Source organism: Larus michahellis, chromosome 4 (assembly GCF_964199755.1).
Source record: "Larus michahellis chromosome 4, bLarMic1.1, whole genome shotgun sequence".
In the NCBI taxonomy this organism is placed as follows: Eukaryota; Metazoa; Chordata; class Aves; order Charadriiformes; family Laridae; genus Larus; species Larus michahellis.
The window spans coordinates 23,389,238-23,400,435 of NC_133899.1; positions in this window are offsets into that span (position 1 = coordinate 23,389,238).

Below are 11,198 nucleotides of genomic sequence, written 5' to 3' on the forward strand. Positions count from 1 at the left end.
TTCTTTCCTGTGAGGGTGGCAGAGCCCTGGCACAGGCTGCCCAGAGAGGTGGTGGAGTCTCCGTCTCTGGAGACACTCCAACCCCGCCTGGATGCGTTCCTGTGCCACCTGCTGTGGGTGACCCTGCTCTGGCAGTGGGGTTGGACGGGATGATCTCCAGAGGTCCCTTCCAACCCTATGATTCTATGATTATGACAAACTCTCAAAACCAGGAGATTTTTGCTGGACATAGAAGGCAAATTTTTTCCTGACTTCAGACCAAGAAGCTGCCAACTGCTTAGGATGCAGTGTGGCCTTTTTTTTTTCCAGGCATTAGAGCAAAAGGGGAGTGAGGAGGTGACACAACAACATAGTCCTGTAGCTGGGGGGCTTTGCCGCGATGCGCTCGGGAGGAAGCAGTAAAGCAGGTACAGAAATCAAGGCACCATCAAAACAATCCTTAAATGTGCCCGTTTGCCTTGCGGCAGCGCGGGGGTATCTTGGCGGGTGGGCTGCCATCACAGCAATGGTTTAAGATGAGTTTCTTGCCTTTGCCTCGCTTACCAATACAAGATTTGCAGTTTATTTAGGTGTTTAATCGACACCTGGGAGAGTGGGAGTTGATGGATCCCGCGGCCCAGTTCCTAAGTGCGTTCCGTGCCCGTGGGTGGCTGAACGGCCGCTTTTTCTGCTGGGGTGTAGCTCGGTGGCTGGGGTCAGGGAGCAAAGGGTTCGTGGGCTTGTCAGGGAAGCCATGCATGGGCCCTGGTCATCATCATGCCGGGGTCACAGCCTTTGCAAAGGCTTCCAGAGGAGAGTCCCCCCTCACTTGTGCTGGTGGAGACCCAAGGCGTGCTGGTGCAGCAGAGAGCCGAGGCCAGTGACGCCTGTGTTTTCCCGGGCAGGGCTGTACTCCGTTGTGCTGCCTCTGTGATTCTGGGCTGGCTGCAGTGAAACCGGGCAGGGTTACTCCAAGTTTGCACTAAATCAGCAGGGTTTATTGCAATCGTGGTGGGTTTACCAAGACCTGCCTGGAGGCTGAGCTGTGATTTTTCCTTTCAGTTTGGCCTCTCGGGTGCACAAATGCAGCTCTAGCCGCCCGGCTGTGAGTCCATCCCACGCTGACGCAGGCAGAATGGGGTGAAGGGATTATCACCTCCCTGGATGGCCAGGTCTTGTCAGGGCTATGCTGCGCCCCTGATGAGCACTGCTCTGGATTTACACCAGCGTCCTCCAAGGGAGGCCCTTCCTGTGCAGCCCTGGGCGTGCGGTGGCATTTAACCCCTGAGCATCTCCGCAAAGCGATCCCGCCCTCACCCCCGGAGCCCCCTCAGTCCTGGCTGGCCAGGCGGCGCCCAGCACCTTGGGGCTTCACCTGAGCCAGCGGGGCAGGATGGCATGGGGAAACGAAAATCACTCCAAATCGGGCCTTGGGAACAGCATCTGCTTTGTGGCAGAGACCAATTTAATCTCCTTAACCGTCGCCTCAATCGTATAATCAGCAGGATGCTAATTAATTGAGAGGCACTCAAATGACAGACGCTGAGATCCCTCCTGGCTTTACATGGAGCCCTTTTGGGTTCGGCAGTTGTAGCTGGCTGCTTTCTCAACGAGCCATCTGCCTTGGGGGATGAAGCCCTGCGTGGGGGTCACTGGTCACCCTGCGGCTGCCCATCCCTCTCTGATGGCTCTGGTGAGACGATGCCACATCTGTGCGCTGCTGGGGAGCCACCCACATCAGCCTCATCCTGCTCCTGGGTCTCGTCCAAGGGAGCCAGCAGAAGGGTGGCTGCAACCCACCAGACCCCTCACCCTGCCACTCCCCTGCCCCTCTGGCCTGGAGCCGGCCCCTCGCCTCTATGCTGAAAGCCCACGAGCTCATTAAGCCCAGCATGTTAATTGGCTGCAACAGCTCATTTTGTTATCTTGCAGTTAGTTATTGATGGGGTGCATGTGACTGGATTCACAGCAAAGGTCAGTGCCAGGCTGGGCCGGAGCCCCGTGTCTGGTCCACCCCAGGACGCGGCGCGGGGCTCCAGGAGCTCTTCCAGGACCAGCTGTAAAGTGGCGGTACAGTCGCACAGCCAGCAGCAACAGGATGTCGAGGATGATTTTACCCCAGGGATGTGTGACGCCCTGCTGCGGGAGGATGTGGAGGCTGGAAGAGAAGTGGGTTTGAATGGGTGTTCAGCACCTGCTGGCAAAAACTACATTTTCCAGGGCTGTTTGACACGAGGATTGGAGTTAAAGCCTCCGAGCTGGGAGGATGCACCGGCCAGGACAGCACCTGGTATTCAGCCATCCCTAAACCAGTTTGGTGATTTCATCTTAGTTTTTTCTTATGCTTCTACTATAAGGGACAGGGCTAATAAGGGCTGGAGCGGACGAGCGGGCAGGGATGCTGGGTTGGTGCTCCCATACATGCACCCCAGCAGTTCTCCTGGTGCCAGGTGGGGTCCAGGCTGCTCTTCATGGGAAGCCACTGAAATTTGGTGCCTCCAGCTTGGGTGGGCATGGTAGGGGCTGGAGAGGCAGCAGTTTGGCCACCCAGAGGGGCTGGACCAGCAGGCAGGCAGGCTGGCAGCTGTGTGCAGGGCAGGGGGGCATGTTCAATTCCCCACCCTTACCCAAGTGTCTGCACTTTCATCCTGGCTAAAAGTTGGGTGCCTTGAGAAAAGAGCTCTATGAATGTTGGCTCCTGCTTCCCATTGTTGGCGAGTCAGGGTGTCCTCGAAGCCCCCCCGTCTCCAGACAGGCACAGGGAGTTTGATGGAGGCTGCTGTGTGAAGAAGCAATGAGGGACTGTGAGGACACATTGGTGGGTTTTGGTTAAAAGCTCCAAAATCCGGACTGAGGCGCTCAAACATACCGAATGTGCCTTTCCAAGGAAATGGAGAGCTGCGAGAGGAAAGTTTATGGTCCTCCAGTGAGCCATGAGCTGCGGGAGGAAGGACTGAAGACCTGCCTCTGGGGTGGAGAGGGCTGTGTTGCAAAGGGGTGATGCTAAGAGTTAACCCATGCTGTCTTGGGACAGCATGTGATGGTGCCTTTGGCCAGCCCTCTGCCTTTCTCCCCCTCGTCCCCCCATCTGTGGCCCAAATGCAGCGCAACAAGAGAGCGCATTAGCGAAAAGCGGGATGAAATCGTTAGGATTGATGGATCCCCCCCCAGAGCTAGAGGTATTGATCAGCTGTGGGCCAAGGAGAAGGTCAGGGGCAGAGCTGGCGGGGCGCAGGCAAGGGGAGCTGGGTGTTTGGCTGCTCCTGTAAGGGCTCTTGGGATAAGCAAGGAGGATGGGCTGCGGGGGGCTGCTTGGGCCCCTCCAGATGCCTTCTCCTGCCTGGGTGAGGGCTGACTGCACTGGAGCCCCTCCTGTGTGTGCTGCTCTGCCCCCCTGCATTCCCCTCCTGACCAGGCCCCCCGGCAGGGAAACTGATGCCTGGAAAACCCCAGATGTGTTGTTCCCTGTGCTCCAGACTCCTCTCTTTTCATGACTGTGACCCTAGGGAGCCCCCAGCCCTTGGGGCAGAGCTGGGTCCACTCCTGCGAGCCTCCTCCACGGAAGCACGGGGATTTCTCTTCCTGGCTGGTTTTGCCCCAAGCTTTGCTGTCCCTCCTGTGTGACAGCCCTTCCTTGGCTCTACCACCCACGCAGGAGCCTGGGCCAAGGCCCCGGCCTGGCTCCATCTTGGATGTGCTGACGAGGTCCTGGGAGCTTGGGCAGTGCAAACGGTGGGCTTGGCTCGCCTGGATCAATTTCTGCCTGCACAAGCAAAGGAGTGCCAAAGCCACCCAGGGCTGCTTTGGACTCCCTGAGAGCCCCACCACGAGACTCCCTGAGAGCCTCCCCCGGGGACGTCTATATCGGGACAGGCTTGGGTTTGAGCTAGAGCAGCTTATTTTCGTGGGCAGCCTGCTGACGTGTCCGCTGCAGGCAATGGGCATCCGCCGCCTTCGAGGGAGAGGTGGTGAGCGACCGTCGCACCAGGGCTCCCTGTGGTTTAAGCACAGAGGGGACAACCCAGGTCCAGCCTTCTGCAGGGATCATCAGCATCTTGCTGTCTCAGCGGGAGGGTTGCTGGGCTCACCTGACCTTGCTTCTTACCTTTCTGATGTTGGAAACCGAATATCATCTGCTTTAAAAAAAATCTCCCCTGACAGTCCAAGGCCCTCCGCAGCCCTGGGAAAGTGGTCTGTGTTTCGAGACCCACGTGCCCTCAGCTGCTGGCATGTCCCAGTCTCACCGCGAGGTGACCTCGGTAGGCGCTCATGAGGCTCCCTGGTACCCAGGCAGGAGTGGGACCCCCTCCCTGCCTCCCGGCCGAGCTGCGCACAACCAGACAGTGGAGGGGTGCAGCCCGTGCACGCCTGGCCCCTGCGTCCCCAGATGCAGTTGGGGAACTGTGGGAACTCTGAGAACTATTGAGTCTCCACACTCCACCACCCTCCCCTTAAATCATCACGGCAGCTCGCAGTCAGAGAAGCTGGCCCTCAGAATTGGCATTATCCCGCTCTCCAGGGGAAGGTAAGGACGGGCAACTTTGGTCCATCGCAATGGGTGCCGCATAATTGAAAATGATGATTAATGCTGCTTTTGAGAACGTGCCAGTCTCTGGCCTTGGGAGGAGAGAGACCCTGCTGTCTCTGCTCTGTCTCATGCTTGTCAGCTTGCTAAATGCGTCCACACACACGCAGTCACTCTCCAAACAGCTCAGCTCAGCTCTGCTGACAGGTATTTATTTAAAGCCTGGCTTGGCTTGGAAAAGGGGCTGTCGCAGCAGTGGCCCGGCAGTGCTGCCTCCTGCTCCCGCGGCCGGGAGGAGGCAGGGAGGGATGGCGGGGGCTGCCCAGGAGAGGTGGGCAGGAGGTTGGCCTGTGGGCCCAAAGAGCTTGGCAGCTCAGGAGGTCAGAGAGGGGCTGTGGGTAGGCTCTTGCAGGTGAGGACCTGGGAAATAGCACCGCCAGACGCATTGTCTCCTGGCGGTGGGAGATCTCTTCATGCACCATGCCCTGTTCCTATCTGTCTCTCCTGGTGCCTCTCTAAATGTTTTGAGGCACCTCTTGTCCAAAGTAGCACATTTGCTGGTGCTAAGACACCTTGACGCCACATAAAGCATCCCTCATTTTGCGCCTTTGAGTGCCTTTCTCTGTTTGTCCCCGGTGCAGCTCCGAGGGGTGCTAGGGGGGCACACTGCAGTGGGGCTGGAGGTTGCACCCACTTTGGTGCCTGCAAAACCCAAGGCAGATGGATGAACCTTTCTGTGGTTTATGCGTATTTTGATCAAGGTTCTGGTACTCCCGGAGGTGGTTTGAGACTTTGAGATGGAGACTCTTGGATGCTCAGCTCCTCCCTGGCCGCAGTGGGCTCCCTGGAGCCCAGAGCAGCAGGGGGATCCCCTTAGCACCCATGTCTTCAGCGTCCTCCCCGCTCCTCCTGGGACAAGCTGTTCCCAGGGCAGTCAAGAGGGTGTTTGTATCCACACTCCCTGCCACATGCAGCATCTGATCCCCGCCTGCTCTGGAAAGCCACACGCTGTCCCCTCTGCATGCAGGCAGGAGTGTGAGTGACCACCAGCTCCAGAGGGACCCTGGCATCCTCTGCCTGGCTCTGCAGCAGCGAGGGCAAGTGCTGGAGGGATGCCTGGTCCCATCTGCGCCGCTGGGCTGCTGGAGGAGGAGGAGGAGGGCCTGCTTTTCCACCTTCTGCTCACTTAGGAGCGGGAGCATCTCCCTCTGGCTCTCCAGACCCACCAAGCGCAATGCCTAAGCTGAGATCAGAGTTGAGCAGCTTCATCACAAGGAGAAGGGAGTTCGAGGCGGCACGGTGCTGCACGCAGCCTGCGGGCACACTGAGCTCCAGAGCCGGATCCCTCCCTCTGTAAATCAGCTTTGCTTTGCCATGCTCGGCTGATTGGTGCAGCTGATGGACGCAGACCTTCAACTCCAGGCAGAGGTGCCTGTGCAGAGGGAGCTTTGGAAATGGCTGACGGCAAAGCCCCCAGGACTGCCTTGTTTCTGGCCCAGGAGTGCAGCTGAGCCATGGGAATTTTTCTTGGCGGGTTGCTGGGCTTTTTTTTTAACCTGGCTTTTGCACAAAATCCTCCCATTTCCCTGAGGCAGAGGGGCTTGTGAGCACAGGGAGGAGCAGGGCTCGGAGGAGCACCCGTCCTGCAGAAGGCCGCCCGAGTGGGTGGCTCGAGCAGCAAAAAGGGTGGGGGGAGACTTAGGGTCTGAATGAACACAGAGACTTGAATGGGGCCCAGCCCTGTTAGAGGGAGGTAGGAGAACATCTCGTTAGGGCAGAGCCAGGATGGAAAAGTACTGGGTAGCCCCGCGTTGGGAGGGCAGGAGGCAGCACAGGGGCTGGCGGCTTGCCAGCCCCAGCACACGCTTTGTGCCGCGGTAGGGGAGCAGACAGGGCACCATGCATCTCTGCCCTGTGCCAGGTCACGGAGGCGACGCTCCCAGTCCTGGGCCCCTGGGCTGGGTTCCAGGGAGAGGATGCTGGGCTCCCTGCAGGATTGCATCTTCCCTGGCAGCTTCAGGGCAATGTGTGGTGTTAGGCTGGAGATTGGCTGGCTGGCTCCTGCCCGTTGCTGCCGGCAGCCCGAGCCATGGGCTTGTCATGGGCAGCGCCACGCTGCAGCCTCCCCTTGTTCTGCACGAAGCCCAGCGGTTCTGGGGGGGACCAACCCCACCTGGGACCAACCTGGGGGCCCTGGGCAGGGTTTGAGGGGTCTCTCTTGAGGTGCCCAAGGTGTGATTGCCCTGCTGTCATTCTGGCCCTGATTATTTTGGAGCCAGCAAGCCGTGGGCCTTTTGCTGCCCCGCAGACGCAGGGCTGGGGCAGATCATGCCTGCCCCAATGGGATGCAGGATGGGGCCCATCACCAACTGCCAGTGCTCCAGCACCGCTGCTTGAGCCCAAGCCAGCCCTGTAGCCCCCTTGCTACGGCCATGGCTCCACAGCACGTGGTCCCATGCCCATGGAGCAGCTCTGCCTGGCAGACACCTCTGCCTCCGCACAAGCCTGTCCCCACAGCCACTGAGGTCACCCTGTCACTGCTTTGTGTGCACTGCTGGTTTCTGAGAGATGGCTCCTGGGCATTTTTGGAAATAGGCCCTTGGGATATGTGTCACCAACCGCCAATTCTCCTTGTTTCTCCCCATTTTGAACAGCTTGACCAGAACAGCTCATCAAAACTCCAGGGTTGAGCAGGGCAGGGCCAGCAGCCACGTGCTCCATACAATGTCTTTATTTAAGGGCAGCAATAAAAACATCACACTCGCGCACAACAAAGGCTAAATTTAGCTTTGACTCCCCTGCGCATCGTCACTGGGGTGCGTGTGCCTCGGGGTGGTGCCTAATGCCCGTGAAACCCTTCAATACAGGCGCATCAACCGTGCCAATCCCCTGCCCGACCAATGCGGGCAGCCAGCACATCTGCCCCCGGCTGCACATCTCCTCCTGCCCCCCAAACTAGCCCTGTGCACAGGGCAAGATGCACCCTGGAGCTGTCGGCTGTGCGTCAGACCCTGCCCTGCCTCACAGCTTTGTTCAGATCTCTGCTTCCCTTGCTAGTCATCTCTACGGTCGCTCTCTGCTGGGGATGGCTGTGTGCTCCATCCATCACCAGCTGTTCTCCACCGGACGGGTCCTTGTGGCGCCGCCAGCACCGTGTGCTGCAGGGGGAAGGGTGGCCGAGGGGTGCGGAGCTACCTGCAGTGGGGTTGGGGGTCCCAGCTCGCCTCTGCCAGGTCAACATGGCGCTATGGTCCTTGCAACGGCAGCTTTGGGGAGGAATAGGAGCATTTTTGTTAGATGGGGGAAATGAAAGGTCCCAGGGCCTCGTGTCCTGCCACCTCCTCTCTGCCAGCAGCGGCATTCCTGGGTTCAGCAGTTCTGGCACCTCTGCCTCTCCACCTGAAGGCATGGCTGCTGAGGATCCTGGCTAGAAGGGCTAGAAGGGCAGCCCATTGCTCTCAAAGTGGTGTTGTTCCAGAGAGGTGACTCTTGGAGAGGGAGGGGGGGCCGTGCTGGGAGCTGAGCTTTCACTGGGGTTTTGCTCTGGAGCCCCAGCAGCATCCTCATCTCAGCTCCGTTTTCCAACAGATCCCGCCAGAAGACCTCCTACAAGGAGATGCGCGAAACCTTCACGTGGATGTTTCTGGTTCGCGGTGGCTTAACAGCCCCTCCTGTGCTCCCCATGCTGCTGCCATTGGCAGTGCCGTGGAAAATTACTCGGCACTGCTGGTGGAGGGGAAGGAGGGGGCTGCAGAATGACGCTGGCCGGGGTGTGTCCTTGGGAAACACACCAAAAAGCCGGCGTGGGGGGGTCCAGCTCCCGGCCAGGGGGCTTAAAATAGCATCTCCTGCTGCCTGGCTCAGCCCCCTCCACTCACCATGACGGAGGACGGAGGCTGCCTGGGGATGAGGGGGTGAATAGCCCCGGGACGGCACACTCTGCTCCGGCCCACCAAGCCTGCAGCATCAGGGCGGAGGATCGGGTCTGGCAAGCAGCGCAGACCTTCCGTCAGCCTTTCTGCGCCACTTCTGACCCAGCTCACCCCACAGCACCCAATTTCTTCCTCCCACTTCTGGCTCCCATCCTGCTGGGGTGGACTCCTGGCACACCGTGGCATGGATGAGGTGGCTCCCAGGCTGCTCAGGCTTTGTGAGAGCGCCGCCAGGAATCCCCGTTGCTGCTGGGGAGGCCAGCAGCTGGCTGCCAGCACAGGTGGAGACCCCAGCCCTGAGCAGCACAGGGGGACGGCTCACTGCGGGATGTACTCAGAGCTCAGTTTGTCCCCTCAGACCCAGTGGCTTTGGTGGATGGAGATTCAGGGTGTTGGCCTGGTGGCCACCCTGAGCTTGTGTTGACCACCATGCAACTGCTCTCATATGTGTGGCGGCATAAAGAAGGTGGGAATCTGGCCCCAGTCCCAGAAGACCATAGCAAAGCCCAGTTGGGAGAGACCAAAGGGTTCAGCTGTGGCAGCGCTTCGTAGATACTCCTCTTTGGGCGGGCCCTGGGCACTGGGGAACATCCCCTGTGCTTGCCATATCCCTAACAAGATCCCCCTTCTTTGGTGCAAGGGACACGACATCCCTCAGACAGCTGCAGCCCAACTTTCAACGTCATCACCAACACCTCCAGGCAGAGGGCTCCTTGGGTCCTCAGGAAGTGCCGGTGCCACAGCAGCACCTGGAAATGAGTATTGGGGTGTGTGACTAAATACCGGGAGATGACACAAGTCTGCGAGCGGCATCCCTAAACCCCCGGCAAGGTCCTGGGGAGTCCCTGTCTGGGGCCGTGACCTCCCTGGTGCCACCTCTGGAGCTGAGCCTCTGTTCGACTGGCTTAGTGTCGCATGGCTGAGCTAAAAGCACAGGGAAAGCCACATGGAAAATGCTACAGTGACCTATGGCAAAAGCGCAATGAAAAATAATGTGGAAAAATCCGTGCTGTAAAATTCCCTTGCTTCCCTTTAATCATGCGATTCAGGGTGTGGATGGCTCTGTGTGCAGGTAATTTCTGAACCCCCACAAGGGGTGACACCCCAGTCCCACCAGCTTAGAGCACAGAGAGTTTGTGCTCTCCCGAGCCTAATTAATTGTGCAATTATTTCAGCCACATGGTCCTGCTCCTTTGGCAAGGTAGCCATCTAAAAGCTGTTATTTGATAAAGTTGGACTTCACGCGGAGAAGATAAATCGCCAGTGTGAAAAACCATTTATTGCTGTAAAAATCCCTGGCAATTGGAGGAGGAGGAGGAGGTTTAAATTTGCTCAACATCAGGAAGATCTGAATCTGACCCTACCTCATCTCTGACCAGTTCAGAGGAAACCTCTTGGCTGCTGGACCCACAGAAGAGGGTGGAAGGCAGCCCTGAAGGCAGGGAAGATCTGACCCCATTGAAGTGCTGAGTGCTGGGCTGGCTCCTGGTTGAGGGATTAAGGGGTCCCTGTGCTCCCTGACATCCCGGGTATTTTCTCCCTTTGAAGCGAGAAGACGAACACAGCCTGGATGCAGAACTCCTGGTGACTCAGCGGGCGATGCTAAAATCAGCTGAAAACTGGTTGCCATCCAAAAAGCCTGTGACAAGCTGGTAAAACATGTACCGGGGATGGAGATGAATGTCTGTATTAGCAGACATTCCTCTAGCCCCTCAAGAGATGTTTTTAGGATGAGCCGCCTGTGGCCCCTCTCAAGGCACCCCATGGCCCAGCAGTGGAAGGTGCCGTGAAGCACAGGGGTACGGTGGCCACCATGGCTGGCTGAGGGATGATGAGGCTGAGGTCTGGAATGCCTGGTTCAGGCCAGGTGCTGAGAGCAGCCTGTAGGCATCTGCTGCCATCCTAGGAATTTGGAGCTGGGGGCAAAGTTGGATCTCTGTATGAGGGTGGTGCTGTCAAGACCCTGGTTTGACCCCCTTGAGATGCCAACACTGCTCCCAAGGCCCATGGCTGGTGGCTACAGGGACCACCAAGAAATCCCTTTCCAGGGCCAGCCTAGGTCTGCTGCTGGCTGGTCCCCAGGATCTCCAGGGCAGAGCTTGTCTCCGAGATCCCAGCACCCAAATTCTGATCCTCTTACAGGTCTCGCGTGGACCCCTCTTGGTGTAGGAGAACCTGAGCCTCATGCATCCTGCAAGAAACCTTGGCTTTCCGAAGCTGACAAGTAAATAGCGCTGAAACGCAGGATGAAGCAGCATCAGGCCCTGACTCCTGCACGCCATCTCTGCAATGGAGATACGAAATCTTTTGCCCGGACTCTCCTGGGAGAAATGCCCAGCAGGGAAGGAGAGCAAGTAATAGCCTGGACACCAGACCAGACCACAGCCCTACCTCTGGGGAGCAGCCCGAGTCCTCCCAGGTGAGCATCACATGGGGCTGGGTTTGACCAAGCCCACGGAGGGGAGGTGATGGGGTCCTCTGCAGTTTCCCCATGGGGATGTTTCGGTAAGGGCCAGTTTTGAGTGGCATGTCCTGTGCGGTTGCCTCAGGCAACTTGGGAGTGGAGGCTGTTACATCCCTAACTGTGGAAAAAATTAATTAAAGCAATACAAAAGTACAGGGGAAGGAACAGCGGCAGGATGGGCTTGCCCAGCTGAGAGGGAAGTCGTGATCAGCCCTTGCTTTAGGGGCAGGCTGGGACCCTCTGTCCTCACTCGACCAGCTGTCCCAATTCAGGACACAGCCATGCTTCATACCCTGCC